At 41.3% G+C, this 13,572-nt stretch overlaps 1 long non-coding RNA gene across 1 annotated transcript in view; it reads right to left on the minus strand.

Moving 5' to 3' along the window:
* LOC108762217 (uncharacterized) overlaps positions 1-7,515 on the minus strand; it is a 9,791-nt gene extending 2,276 nt beyond the window's left edge. The window contains exons 1-2 of the long non-coding RNA XR_001940154.1: positions 7,287-7,515; positions 6,435-6,441 (exon numbers count right to left, since the gene is read on the minus strand). This is a non-coding gene — a long non-coding RNA (uncharacterized LOC108762217). The remainder of the gene's footprint in view (positions 1-6,434; positions 6,442-7,286) is intronic.
* Positions 7,516-13,572: the final 6,057 nt, after the last annotated feature.

Raw genomic sequence — 13,572 nt, forward strand, 5'->3', positions numbered from 1 at the left:
AAAAATATTACTACTTATTTAAATAACTTTTGATCCAGATGGTCAATTGTTTCTACTTTTTTTGTATTATTATTGAATGAAATTTAGAATAGTCTGTAATTTTTTCAAGTAATTCTTAACATATTGCATTTGCCTTACAACCTCCTTAAGATACTTTTATTGTAATTTATAATGAAACCCAAAGATTCTAAAAGATTGATAGAAACTTCTATATTTTTTACACACGCCTGTCACGACGATCCAATGATAAGTATATCATCCAGATAAATTACTGAAGTAAAATCTTTATCACGCAGATAACCTATTACTGGTCTCATGATCTTCGTAAAGACATGAGGTTTAATCCAAAAGGTAAGCATGTAAATTCGAAACATTGACCTTAAAAAATAAATCTTAAGTATTTTGAAGAGGTTTTATCTACCGATATAAGAAAATAGGCATTTTCTAAATCTAATTTTGCCAAAAAATTTTCTCTAAAGCTTTGCCACAGTACGATAGTCTCCTAATTTAAAATACTTTGTTATAATAAACTTATTTAACTTTTTAAGATTTAAAATAAATCTAAAAGTTCCATCGGTTTTCGGGACTAGAAAGTATGATGATATAAACCGGGAACTTTCCCAAGTACAATGCCTAACCGCCTCTAACAACAAAAAATTATCAATCGCTTTTTTGATATTCTCCAGAGTCTGAGAACCCTGCAATAGTGGTGTTTCTGGTAAAAAGGTTTGGTTAGGCTGCGACTCGAAACGGATTGAATAACTTTTAATACAATTTTGAACAAACTTGCCCTTGGTGATTAACTGCCATTTTTCTTGAAAAAATCTTAGTCGTCCAGCCACGTTGCTCACCTTTAGCGTCTGTAGTGGCTCGATTTCGTCGCCTTCTTGTCGTTCCAAGATAAATTCTTCTGGCAATCCTTGTACTGGAGAGACCTTTGGAACCTGTTTATTTTTGAGCCTGCTGCTGGTAGTCCCTAGATTTTCTTGGCAGGCTCTTCCGGTTTCCCTGATTTTGCATCCTCAGCGATTTTTTAGTTGTTGGTGTGGAATGAGTTCTTCCACAATTTTCCCCAGGCACTTCATATGTTTTAGGCGTTTAAATAGATTTTCGCCAAAAAGATCGGATGTTATATCCGATTTTTTCAATAAGTCTGTATTTTTCATCAGTGCCCGGGATAATGAAGGCTCCTCTCATTGTCGAATTTTGATAATGTAATCCTGCCATTAACTTCCCGGCATTTCTCAAATTTTGTAGTAATTTACTAGAAATTTCGCCTTCTTCTAGCTCTAGGATTAGGGAAATGCTCTTGGTCACTGCTAACATCGCTGAGCCTAACGCATTTTGTGCTGTGGTAAAATGTTTATCCCTGTTTTTTGCCGTTCCCGACATATAGGCCATAATGTCAGGGTTAAGTTTTGGTGCCTCGACAAACAAGGCTTCCTTCCTAGGGAATTTTTTTATAATCAGCTCGCATTGTTTTCCTCTTCCTCCCGCTTCTTTTTGTCCTTTTCGTCCCCTTCATAAAGGCCTTTGTATATCCAATTTGTCTATTCCTCGACTAAAGTTGAATGTAGGGCGACATCAGCCAAGTCTGTCGGTTCTGCTCTCAAGCAGAGACTTTCTCGAGTCTCCTTGCTGAGGCTCGGCGCATCTTCATCTTTCTCGACATTATCGTTCATAACCTCCTCTGGTTTCTTATCTTTTCTTACTTCTTCATCAGTATTCGAAGCATCGTCTGACGAAGAAACGTCTGATCTCTCCTTAGATTCGTTTCCGAGTTTTTCTCGGTCAGGTCTCTGACCGCAACATTTAAACATGTCGACTCGAATGAGTATATTATTTCGCCAAGAGCGATTTCTTGTTCTCCCTCGAGTGGAGGTTTGTAGCACATCTTCCCTCAAGTGAAAACTCATGCTTCGATATTAATGTGCGATTTGTCCTTCCTCTAGTGAAGGCTCATCTCCATTTGCTTGCGAATATCCATATTATTTTTACTCACCATTTTCTTTCTCCTCGGCCTGTGTCTGTATTTCTATGACAGCAGGAGGCTTATAGCGTTTTTTCTTGGGATATACTGGGTGCAGTCTCACACCGCACCAGTTGCGTGTAAACGCTACACTCAGCTACAAGTGCCTGCTACATTACACTAGAGTGGTGCACACCATGGTGTACACTGTACCATTATTATACTAAAACTCTGTTCCCGCTTGACTTTTATTTTCAAATTTTAAATGTCACACTGGTTCTACACGGTTTCTTCGAGACGGTGTAGCAAAATCCCACTTCGTGCATAAAATTTGCACTACACCGTAGCCACGGAAACACGGTACACCGAATGAGTTCGCTTACCACCAGCCATGGAAACACGGTACACTGTCTGAGTGTTGCACTAGTGGGCGATAGTGCAGCCAAGAGAAAACGCTATTAATCACTTCCTCGGCCGCTGTTCTCCGTAATCTTTTCAATTTTTTCCGCATGCATCTCATATGTTCGTTCAATGCCTCTAATTCCGCATCCTTCGCACTTCTTTTTGACATTATAGCTTTTTCTAACCACAGTATCTATAAGTTGTAACTCCTTCGAGAACAGAAAACGTTATGAAGCATGAAAGCATAGAGCATGATAGGGAAGAGAAAGAAAAATAGTTACTCTAAAGCTTGTGGCGCCACGAGGGGGAGAAGACGGTACTACATTGTCAATCGTCGAGAACGAGACCTGAAATATAATATCAAATTATAATCGTCATTCAAATATTTACGAATTAAGTATCATTATTGTTATAAATAAGAAACGTTTATTCGAAACATATATTTGTAAGAATAGGAGTCGATTAAGATAAAACAGGAATGACACACGGTAGATGGATAAGTCTTTATTCTCGTCACCAACGCGTTCACACACAACAGAGAGTTCTTATATTATCCATTACTTAGCCCGTATAGGCTCGTTGACTCGCCAGGAGGTCGCTAGTAATCCGAGATGGTCACGCCACCTGAACACTTAAGCTAACGCTATCATTGGCACCGCGCCGAACTAGCTTTACGGGCGTGTGCAGGTCGTTCTCTTTCAGCTCGGCCAGCCTGAAGTGACACTCGTCCCTGAGTGTCCTTATAATCCAAAACTGAATAAGCTACATAACACTTTTAACGTAAACTTAAAATTATTTTCTTTGTGACGATAAAAGTAAAAAAAAATAAAATATCAATTATAGTATATGATTGTAAGATATGTAATCACGAAAAATATTGCCGCACTTAAAATTAACGCACATATTATAATGGTATGATATAACGGTGGTATAGTAGCATATACATATAGAGATATAGTAAAGAGAGTAACAAAATCTTATATTTGTGTATTAGTCTTTGGGTATCGGAATCCATGGTTTAATCCGACCGGAAGATAAAATTCCGTGATAATGCTTTTGGGTTAATTGGCAACCAGGAATGTCTTGTACGATATAACGATAGTTGTCCAACACTTTTTCGATTTTGTCCTTTATATGGGAGACGTAATTTCTTATCCTGACCGATTTTCGAAACTGTATTTTTGATCATAATGTAATCGCCAACATTGTATTTTGTGGGAGTTTTATGTAAATCATAGTAAAACTTATTATATGCCTTAATACAGTCTGATGCTTGCAGGGCAATCTCTCGATCCTCGTTACGTGAATCTTTATGATCTCGAATTTTCATGGAATCCTTATGTAAATTAGTTAAGAATTGTGTTAATTTGGAATCAGAATGATTCTTCATGTCATATCCAAGTAATAGCTTGGAGGGAATACCCTTGATAGAAGTATGATAAGTGTTGTTTATGATGTACTGTAAATCTTTAATTTTATTAGACCAAGTAATTTGATCATCGATCATTTTTTTGAGCGATGCTTTAAGGAAACGGTTGATTCGCTCTACAAGACCATTCGCCCACGGGGCAGCGACAGCTATGCGGTGGTCGATATAGCATTCCCCCTCAGGAAATTCGCAAATTCAAATGAGGAGAACGCGGTTCCTCTATCTACACTAAAATGGACGGATTTCCGAATGTATTAAATACTGACTCCAGTCTGGAGATTGTTTCTTTGGAACTAGTTGTTTTGACCGGGAACAACCACGTGAAGCGTGTGAATGCATCTACGAGTAATAAAATATGTTTATAAGAAGTATTCGATTCGATTAAAGGACCAAAATGGTCCGTGTGGAGAGTATCCGTAGGCTTTTTTGGGGTAAGCTCGCAATGACTTTCCCCTTCTTTGGAATGTACTGATGAGTTTGTTAATAGACACGTGGGACAATTATCTATGTGTTGGTTGACTCTTTTACGCACCGACGGGAACCAATAATTCGTATAAATTCCTTGGACGGTTTTTTCTGGTCCGCAATGGGCGCATTGGTCGTGGTAGACCCGAATTATGTTAGGTACCATCCACTCCGGTACTACGAAACGGAGTTTTTTGTCTTTACATCTTCTATAAACTAAACCTTCTACAAGAACATAATCCTCACGTTCTAAATTTTCATGCGAGGAAGCAATATCGCGTAGCCGGGGATCAGCGTGTTGTTTACACTGCAATTCAACATTCAGAGGTATAGTCTCTAGTGCAGTAACTGCTCTACTTAATGCATCTACGTGACACATTTTTTCGGCTTTCCGGTGTATCATTTTAAAACGATAATTTTGGAGTTTTAACTGCCAACGAGCAATACGAGGGTCCGCTCTGGATGATGCTAGAACCAACGCGTTACAATCGGTAATGATTGTGAATTCTAAACCATAGATGTAAATATGAAATCTCTCTACGGCGCGAACCACGGCCAACATCTTCAATTCGAATGAATGGTATCGACTTTCAGCTGCATAGCAGTAGTGGCTGTAATACGCTACAGGAGCAAGATTTCCACTGGTCTGTTTTTGAAACAAGATAGCTGCCAACGCGATAGTACTTGCATCTGTGTGTAATTCGGTCTATGCCCCCGGATTATAATGGCACAATACTGGTTTCGAGATTAATGCAGATTTTAAAACATTGAACGCATTAAAACAATTGTTCAATCAAAATTATACGGGGTTGACTTCTTAAGTAAAGCGTAAAGTGGTTTTGCTATCACGGCTAAGTTCCTTATAAATTTTCTAAAATAGTTCACTAAGCCTAGGAATCTTTGTAATTCTCGCGTATTACCTGGAAAATCCTTTACGACAGTGAGATGTCTATCGCTTAGCATAACGCCATCCTTATCTACAATGTAACCCAGATACTCTATCCGTTTTTTAAAAAGTTGACACTTCGCAAAATTGATTTCGAATGAGTGATCTTGCAACAACTGCAAAATCTGCTTAAAAATTTGAAGATTTTCCTCGATGGAGTCGGTATGTATTAAAATGTCGTCTATATAAATCAACACTTTTCCTTCTCGAATCAGAGGCTGTAGGATATTGATAATTCAGCGTTAAAACTCGGCTGGTGATTCGCAAAAGCCAAAGGGTAACCTTTTGTACTCAAATTGTCCACTAGGCGTGGCAAATGAAAAGAATTTAGTATATTCAGGGTGTATTTTAATGGCGTGAAAACTTTCGCATAAACCTAAGACAGTTAATACTTTTTTGTTAGCCAATTGAGCCATCAGATCCTCGATAATTGGAAACGAGAAGTGTTGTTTTATTACTTTAGCGTTGAGCGGACGTAAGTCGACGCAAAGAGTCTAAACTTTCCGTTTTTCTTTTTGACTAAAACAACGCGAGAACGGGGATGTAGAATCCTGTATAATATCTCTAACACGTAAATCTTCAACGAGTTTATCTATCTCCTGGCGCTCAGTCCAAGCGAAACGTCTGGCGAGATACGCAAATGATACGTCATCTTTTAATTTAACTTTAACATAATAATCCTCATTAGGTGTTTCTACTGGTTTACTCTGGATTTCTGAAATGATTTTACGGGCTTGTTCGTCAACAAAGTTGAAGTCAGAATTGATTTCCACTGGAGCAATGATAAACGGGTCTTCGACCATAATGTCGGCTGAAGCGATTTCTTTAATTAGCTCTAGCCGCTCTTTATTCGTTGCTCTAGATAGACTGTAAATTAAAGAAAGGTTATTTCTTTCCAAAAAATCTCTACCGAAAATAACATGAATAGGCCAAGTAGCCTTATTAATAATGTGAAAGATCGTTTTGTACTGAGGACTGAGGAGACATAGACAAACTGAAATCGAGTTCTTTTGTATCAATAATATTGATTACCGATTCACTTAACGTTTAAAAATGCGGAGCATTTGGTTTGTCAAACTTGGAATCTTAACCAAAGATTAATTTGTAATCCGTTTCTTGTAAGAATGAGACGGGACTGCCTGTGTCTATTAACGCGATTAAACTACATGTGCGGCCGTTGATTTTGTCAACTTCTACCGTGGTACTACTTATGGCCAAAGCACATGAAGACTCCACACAGCCAACTGATTGGGAGACTTCCTCCGCTGGCGTAGGCGTATTGACTTCTCTGGATGTAGTCACCGATGCAACTTAGGACGCCGTCGACGAAGAGGCCGTAGAAGATTGCTCCTTTCTCTTGAGCTTGAGACACTCGGTTTTGAAATGTCCCTGGGGCTTACAATATGCGCAAACGATGTCCTTGTTCTTCGGCGATGTCGGTGGTGAACTTTTGGTGTGTGTAGAATCGGAACGGTCTTTTGTCTCCCTTGTGAATTTCTGATTGTTTTTTTGAATTGGGGGCGGCGAACGTCTCGCCCCCGAGCAGACACTCGTGAGGTACCTCATCTGATCGAAGAAGTCGTCAATGGTATCAGCCTTGAGAGTCGCGGCTGATGCACGGATTGCAAAGTTGTTTATACCTGTTACCAGGAATTGGATATTCCATGTCTGGAAGGTGTAACGGAAGGTGTAATAGTTTTAATTTGGCTATTGCGTAGGCTTGGAATGATTCCTTATCGGAATTCCAACGTCTGGCCTCGATTTTCTGCATAGTTTCCATGAAGGGGATACGTCGACGGAAACGACGTGTGATGGCTTCCTTAAAAGACTGCCATGAATTGAGTATGTATCCGGGGTCCAAGTCGAACCATTCTCAAGCCACTTTCTGTAACTTCTGCGAAGCAACCATAATTAAAATTTTCTCACCTATTTCATATAGTCTAGCGGTGAATTCAACCTTCTTCAACCAAGATTCAATGTCGTCATCTTTGCCACCCGAGAATATGGGTAGCTGTGCGATAAGTAGAGTAACCATTTGTGCCGGTGAGACAGTCTGGAAACCTTGAGCGGTTGACGCCGTTGAAGCACTTTGTGTATATACTAGGTGCGCAACTAAGTTTCCGGGTTTCACACATGGATGGCGCTAACGCCACATGTAGTCGACATACATGTCTAAAGTTGTATTTTTTTTATAGCTTGGATATCTGTCAACAATAACCAGTCATAATACCAACACATATCGCAACGCAAAAATATTTTTTCTAACAATGAAGATGTGGAGTTTTGTGCCAAATAAACAGCATTTGCGGGAAACTTTGCTTTTCAGCTTTAACTTAAAAACAAATGCAGCTGAAGCACGTCGTTTGCTTGACGAGGCATACGGCGAACATACACCATCGAAAACTATCTGTGAAAATTGGTTTAAACGCTTCAGAAGTGACGATTTCGACACTGAGGACAAGGAGCGCTCCGGAAGACCAAAAACAATTGAAGATGCCTATCTGCAAGCGTTATTGGATGAAGATGACGCAAACACAAGATCAACTTGCGGAGGCATTAAACATGACTCGCCAAGGTATTTCCAAACGTTTACATGCCATAAGAAAAATTCAAAAGGAAGGAAAATGGGTACCGCATGAGTTGACTGAGAGACAGATGGAAAATCGAAGAGCCACTTCCGAAATTTTGCTTTTGCGGCATGAAAGAAAGAGTTTCCGGTATCGAATTGTTACTGGAGATGAGAAGTGAATATATTTCGAAAATCCCAAACGCAAACAATCGTGGCTTTCACCTGGCGAAGCATCAACATCGACGGCACGGCCAAATCGCTTCGGACAGAAGACAATGCTCTGCATTTGGTGGGACCAGAAAGAAACCGTGTACTATGAGTTGCTGAAACCGGGCGAAACTGTCAAAGGGCATCGCTACCGACAACAACTGATCAATTTGAACCATGCATTGCTCGAAAAATGGCCAGAATGGGACACGAGACACGAACGAGTGATATTGTAGCACGACAACGCTCCGTGCCATCGCACTTTCATCGTCCAAGACACCATCAAAACGCTGAAATGGGATCTGCTACTGCACCCGCCGTATTCACCAGACCTGGCCCCTTCCGATTATCACTTGTTACGGTCGATGGCGCATGGCTTGGCTGGGCTACACTTGGCCAATTTGGAAGAAGTGCAAAATTGGTTGGACGAATGGTTTCGGTCCAAAGAGGCGTCGTTTTATCGTCGCGGTATTCATGTATTGCCAGAGAGATGGCAAAAATGTGTAGCTAGCGAGGGACGATACTTTGAATAGACCATTTTTTGTATTTCTCTTGAAATTTTCCATTTTTCATTGATCAAAAAAACTCGGAAACTTAGTTGCGTACTTAGTAAAAGTTCTGCTGGGCTTGATATATCGGAGGTAACTCCCAGGCTGGAAGACCTCTCCCGGATGGATCATCAGGCGATGTGTGTACTTCAACCGTCAGGTAATTCATGTGTGACGACTGCGGTGTGATTGGTGTATTTACGGGAAGGTTTGGCGTCATCGCCATTTGTGGAGCCATGAACGGACCGTGAGCAGTGATGCACATTTGGCTCCCCGGCAACACGGAATCCAGCCCCACCACTTGTACCCCCACCAAGCAGACACCTACCGGCATCGAGTCGGCCGTCTTCGCCGCGAGAGCGAGCGAGACAGCGAGAGGCAGCGCCCGTCTTTCTCGCTCTACCAGTAACTCGTAAACACAAGCGAGTATTAGAGCTCTCATACTCGCTTGTGTTTACGAGTTACTGGTAAAGCGAGAAGGACAGGCGCTGCCTCTCGCTGTCTCGCTCGCTCTCGCGGCGAAGACGGCCGACTCGATGCCGGTAGGTGTCTGCTTGGTGGGGGTACAAGTGGTGGGGCTGGATTCCGTGTTGCCGGGGGGCCAAATGTGCATCACTGACTGTGAGCCGAAGCCGGTGGGGCGGCTTCCATTTTATTTTCCTTTTCTTCTAGTCTTCTCATAAGGAGATCAACTTTTTCCTCCAATGAGAGTTCCTTGATAGTATTGTATATAGAGCTGGACGCTACCTGGGCAGGCACGGTTTGAGTCTGTGTGACACGAAGAGGAGTGGTAGAGCCGCCAACAACCACATCATCCGAATTCTTTTGTCTCGACGGGTTTTTGTTCCTTTCGTAGAACACTGTAAGGCGCTCAATACACGCACGTATATTATCAGGGAGTAAGATCCCCGCTTTCATGAGCTCATTACGGAGCTCATCGGGTCAACATCATTAAGTATTTTTTTTAACGTCGCTCAAACTGACGGTTAGAGGATCAACTCGCGTGGGAAAGCTAAAGCGCGACGTATGCAACAGTAATGGGTATGGCACTGCCCGTATTACTGATTAACGAACTCGGCACTTGTGAGCCGAAGAAGCGTTACCAAGAACGCGGTGTCGACTCGTATGAACCGATAACGGCGATGGACCGACTAACACAACCGAAAACGGCGTGACTACTAAAAAAATGGCGGAAGGCACGGAAATTTTATGAACACGACGACGAGAAAGTGAACGGTACTGACGAGCGGAAAAGATCCGTAAGGAAAACAACAGGGAAGGATGGGGAGGAATCCCACTTCTGAGCTGTAAGAATAGGAGTCAGTTAAGGTAAAACAGGAATGACACACGGTAGATGGATAAGTCTTTATTCTCGTCACCAACGCGTTCACACACGACAGAGAGAGTTCTTATATTATCCATTACTTAACCCGTATAGGCGCACTGACTCGCCAGGAGGTCGCTAGTAATCCGAGATGGTCACGCCACCTGAACACCTAAGCTAACGCCGTCATTGGCACCGCACCGAACTAGCTTTACCGACGGACGTGTGCAGATCATTTTCTTTCATATTGTTATTATTTTATATTAATTCTGAGTTATCTAAATTTGTATAAAAGAATATTTTTTACTTCTCCTGAATGGTATCTGAAATTATTTTTTTTTGTATTATTGTTATATATAAAATGTTTATATACATACATAAATGTACATACATACATACATAAATGGCTATATGCATTGCGACCGTACTCACGAGAGTGGCACAAAATCTTCGTCATGCATTTGTGATCTCCACTATTTATTGTCTCTCAAATCTGCTGTACTCTCCACTCAAAGTCGGTAATTTTAATTGCTTTTACAATCTGCGATTACTCGTGCTCTAAACATCGGATTTTTGGGCGCCAGACACGAGAGAGCGTGCCACTCTTTCGCTAGTTTGCAAAATTCTATGGAAACTCAAAATTCTCGATCACGAATACGGATGACCCGAATAGCCGACTGCTCAGCCACGAGATTGGTAGAGGGGGTGATTCGTGACCGGGAACGGAGGGATTCCTGGAAAACGAGCAGGGCGATACGCAATAAAATAGATAACTTTTGTAATAGAAAAGAGTTTACAAATATATTCGGTTCTTTCCGACACGATGTCATACACGTTAGATGATAAATAATTGCTCATGCAGTCAGTAAGGCGAACAAGGGGGCGGAATCGCCCTTGTAAGCAGCGTACTCGACTCACGGTATTAGCAGCGAGAAATTCTTCTCCACGGGGCGAGCTCTAAGCTTCTCACTACTCAACAACTCGTAGATGGTATAACGACGGAAAATCTCCGGATTGCAGCAATCGCGGGGCGCTTGGCCTTGTCTAACGCGTGCGCAACTTCGATCTTGAGCTCGGCCCGCGAAGAAATCTCCGCCCCGTCGTAGATGAACGGGATCACAGCTCGGATACGAATTTTATTTATAATTTCAGACTTTCGAGGCGATACGACAAGGTACAACACACGACGAACGATACAATACGAAATGACGAGAATAGTGTCCGGAATCTCGCGTGATTCCGGCGCTCAAGCGCGACAGGAAATTTTCCTTAATTCTACACATGAAATGACCTGGCTGTGGCCGCAGCGGGCGTGTTGAATACGCGATTGAAATACTCGCGGTCCACGTATCGAACGGGATGGCACGATCACGCGTAGCACGTCGACAATGGCGGACAGCTTCTGACAATAAGCTCAACGAAACAAATGTCAATTAATTATTGCGGATTCGTGCGATCCCGCTGATGAGAAATCGGCGGCTTCACAATACCGTACTGCGCCGTCTCGCCAAGGGTTCTCCTTGCGGCTCTCTCTCGATATCCTCTCTAACGTCCTTACTCGAAGCTCACCACAGCATAAGTGCCGGCCCGGGGTCCTTCCGGGAGCGCGCAGGTATCGCAGGCCCACGTGATTAGCCTCATCGTTCCTGGTTGGTCGCGAGCCTTCTCGTGGGTCCTATACGTCCTCGCTAGTCGCTGTTGCGTCGCGCATCCTGGATTCGGCGCGCGGGATTTAACTGCTGGTGGGCATTAATCGGCGGCTGCTCGCAGGATCTTCCCCTTTCTCATCTGGGTCCTAAGACCTTCCGAATGCCAAAGCAATCAATTTCCCCCGGCGTGCGGTTTCCTTTTCCGCGACGGGGCGTCATTGTTCGGTAGGGTACTCCTTGTGGCGCCAACAGCGGGGCCCCCATGCCTGATGGGCGGCAAGGGGTTGCGTCTTCCCTTCATGCCGCGTCTTTCTCTGTTACGGGGCTATCTCCTGTAAAGAATCCGGTACGAGGATCATGCTCGTAATAAAATAGTTTATTAAAATCAAGGAGCTTTTCACCTGCGCGTTCTCCTTTCGCGGCCTCGTTCCTCTTCGGGTCTCCGATCTTCTCTCTCGACGTCCGCGGGGCTGGTGAGACGTAGCTTCAGATTGACATAGTTTTTTGTAGCCGCCGATGATACAAAAACGCTAGAAAAATGCTTAACAAAAAAATAAAGAATCGGCGAAACGCAATCGCTAAGTCGCCCGTGATCGCGATAAGCGCTGGCACGCCTGTCCTCCGCGATGGGAGGACACAGGACAAAAATGCCGTGCTAATTCCGATCGGGTCAAACGACCCTTGTCATGGACGGTACAAACATCACGTCATAGCATACATATATAAATGTCTATATACATTTTTTCTCGTATCCTTAACCTGTAGTTTTTATTTAAAAACAAAGCAAAATTTGTTTTTTTAATTATTTTTTAATTCTTAATATTTTTCTAATATGTCGAACAGCGATTGTACAAAGAAAAAAAACATATATAGACATTTTATATTTACATAATGTAAAAGAATTTCAAACTACGTAAAAATTTTTTTTCTAATTATTTTTTTAATTATCTTATTTTTTTCTATTACATATTTACATATGAACCAAAATTATACAAGAGAAAGAAAATGCGTCTTTCATATATGATACCCTTTATTATTTTTCCTCATATCATTTATTGCTCAAAGACGTTCAACTATTGCCCAGCGCGTTCAACTATTGCCCCCGAGCAGCTGGCAGTTGGGTGCTCCTGCTTTAATGAACTCCGTTTTAGGCAAACTGATATTGTTGTCTATAGTTAACCACCTTTGTTCTATACTTTTGATAACCAAGTCGGAACGTTAGTAAAGATTGACACGTCAAGTGAAACAAGTATATGGTCATGTGGCAACTTGGTGTGAGATATATTTTTTATCAGTTGAAAGCTATTTTTCACATAACCGTACGGTTTATCAAGATATGAGTCCAAAATGTTATGTAAGAATAAAGCTAAATTATGCAACAGACTGCCTATGGATGATATTATAACGAGTAACGAATTGGCTTTGTAAATTTTCGGTACCGCATTTGCTGGTGATTGACATATATATAATGTTTGATTACACACATACAACAGCGTTGGCATTATAAACCTTTATTGCTTTAATCATTGAAGCCTTATTTCAAATTTCATTTGTTATAAAATTGGTAATTATGTAAAATAGGGGAACACTTTTCGATGACCTTGACTTTGACATATGTGGTAAAATTGTATATGAGCAATTTTTTTACATTTTACCAAACTTGTTTTTTTTTAACGAATAATGCAAAAACTATCCCTGTAATTATTTTTTTGTTTTCACATGACTATTATTATTTCTACTACACTAAAAAGTAATTTTATGGAAGAAAGAGGGATATATGAACATCTATGGATGCATTTCCTATACATATGTATAATTATACATGTTTATGAATATTATACGTTATGTATATTTATACATATTTATACATATTCATGCATGAAAAGTTTTATACCGGGATATACTTTAATGATTTTATCCAATCCTGAATGTAATACACGTTGTAAGTTAAGCCAGCAGCACGCGATGCTTGTTTTTTTGCTGGATTGCTAGCTAGAATAAATTCTGGCTATTGTATTGGCTATGATGCTGACACTGTCAGTACCACAGCCAATATGGTGGCAA

Source organism: Trachymyrmex cornetzi, unplaced genomic scaffold (genome assembly GCF_001594075.2).
Source record: "Trachymyrmex cornetzi isolate Tcor2-1 unplaced genomic scaffold, Tcor1.1 scaffold281, whole genome shotgun sequence".
In the NCBI taxonomy this organism is placed as follows: Eukaryota; Metazoa; Arthropoda; class Insecta; order Hymenoptera; family Formicidae; genus Trachymyrmex; species Trachymyrmex cornetzi.